Here is a 2,423-nt window from a genome sequence, read left to right as displayed (position 1 = left end):
TGATGTATAATTGGAGTACGTTTTCCTGTCTTGGCATATGTTTTGTCTTCCCCCTGTTATGCCCAGAATTCATGATCCCCAAAGACCACTAGGGAGCCGAATCCGTTGCAAAAGCAAAAGAGCCTTTATTCGAGCTAGCTCCAGCTTAATCCCCTACCTGCACCGACGCAGTGGTGAGATACCGGGGAGAGAGAGCCAGTTTCAAAAGGGCAAAGGTTTTATTGGGGCCTAGGGGCAGTTGGTGAGGTAACAGCTGTGGCCTCAGCCGATTGGCTGGGGAAGGGTTGGAGTCCTGTTATGCAGGTCGCCGGGTGTGTTTTGATCAGGAAGTTTGAACGGGTGAGCGGGAGGTTACTCAAGGGGAGGAGGCGTGGTCTAGGTGAAGGACACAGAACAAGATGGAGTCGGCCGGCGTAGGCCCGCCCTTTCACCCCCGACTTGACTCATGTAATAGTAAACTCCGCCAAATGGAAAGGTGCGTTAGTGCCATTTGGTAAATGTAGGCAAATGAGCTTGAGATCGTGAGATTCCTCCTTGAATGTACAGCCGGGAATGAACAAGTTCACGTTGGGGTTTGGCAGTAGGCGTGCTTTGTTTGGTACTCTGTCTCTTGAATAATCTTCATTGAGGTGACCTGATGGCATTTAGGTTAACAGTTTTCTTTATATAAATGAAGGAATGGGTAGTTCTAACCTTGAACTCCCAGCCCGAGGTTTTCAACACCCAGCTGCTGTGTTGTATGTTTGTAGGTCTTTCAGAAGAGAGGAAGAGGGGCTCTTTCCAACCGCATTACAGATTTCTTCCCGCAGGGGAATATGGTGCCTTCAAGTTGAGAAATGTTACACTATGTCAATCAGTGCTATGCAATTACTTCTTAGATACACTGCACAAATTACGGATCCTTTACATCAGGTACATTTGGAGCCCCAGGTTTGTGCCAAGCACTATTCTAAGGGCTGGGAGGGAACAAACCAACAAGAGATTCTAATCTCCACGAGCTTGCATTTTAGCGATACAGGGAATAAACCAATACGTAAACATGAAATAGAATGTCAGGTGGCAATAAATAGTGTAAAAGAAAAAAGACACCAGAAAGGGATAAGGATTGGCGTAATTGCCGGAGGCACCTTTATTTTAAACGGGGAGGTCTCTAAATAATGAGAGAATATGAAAATGGTTTCGTGAGGTAGGAGAGCAGTAACCATTTGAATATCTAGGGAGAAGAATCCAGGCAGAGAGCAGATGTAAAGACCGCAGGGAGGGAGCATACTTTGGCCTGTTTCAGAAATGGCGAGTAAGGGGAAGTGGATAGTTCAAGAACCTTGGATTGCCTTGCAAGTTTAAAAAAAAAAAAAAGTTGGTAATAGACACAAAATGACAATATTCAAAGGTATAAGAAAGTATTTTATGGAAAAACATTATCCAAGTTCTGATTCCCTCAAGGCAATCAGGTAGTATTGTTTTTTTTTTTGTTTTTTTTTTCAACGTTTATTTATTTTTGGGACAGAGAGAGACAGAGCATGAACGGGGGAGGGGCAGAGAGAGAGGGAGACACAGAATCGGAAACAGGCTCCAGGCTCTGAGCCATCAGCCCAGAGCCTGACGCGGGGCTCGAACTCATGGGCCGCGAGATCGTGACCTGGCTGAAGTCGGACGCTTAACCGACTGCGCCACCCAGGCGCCCCTGTTTTTTTTTTTTAAATCTCTTTCCGATTTGTGTGTGTGTGTGTGTGTGTGATTGGCAAACTGATGCAAATTCAGGGAAGGGGGGAGGGCATCGTTTTTACTCTAACAACAACCATTAGGTAATGTCTTTTTAAAACCCTATGGGTAAGTTTACTGCCCAGCTGGTGCTGTTTTATACCTTTCCCCTCTGCTCCTGCTCATTTTAAACAATTTTATGATGGAGTCTTTCAAACATTTTTTAAATGTCTTAAAAAACACTACGCACTCCCTGGGTTGCCTGGGTGGCCCGGTCGGTGGAGCGTCCAACTTCGGCTCAGGTCACGATGTCACAGCTCGTGAGTTTGAGTCCCATGTCCGGCTCTGTGCTGACAGCTCAGAGCCTGGAGCCTGCTTAGGATTCTGTGTCTCCCTCTCTCTCTGCCGCTCCTCCGCTCATGCTCTGTCTCTCTCTGTCTCAAAAGTAAATAAGCATTCAAAACCAAAAAACACTCTGTACTTCCTGGCACTGAGATTTTTTTGCCCATCTGGTATCTTTACTGTTATTCCTTTATCAGTATAGGTAGAGTCCTCTCATTTGTACTGGCTATTCAACGCTTCAGTTATATAGCTATCCATAGTTTTGTCAGCCCTCTTACTGGATATTGAAGCTTTTTTTAAAATTGCAGTTATACTTTATCTCATAGTTCTAACATCCTTACCTCTAAACACTGTCGGTTTCCGGGTTACATTTATCCTAT

This window comes from Prionailurus viverrinus, chromosome B4 (assembly GCF_022837055.1).
Source record: "Prionailurus viverrinus isolate Anna chromosome B4, UM_Priviv_1.0, whole genome shotgun sequence".
In the NCBI taxonomy this organism is placed as follows: domain Eukaryota; kingdom Metazoa; phylum Chordata; class Mammalia; order Carnivora; family Felidae; genus Prionailurus; species Prionailurus viverrinus.
Note: the sequence above shows the minus strand (reverse complement) of the source record.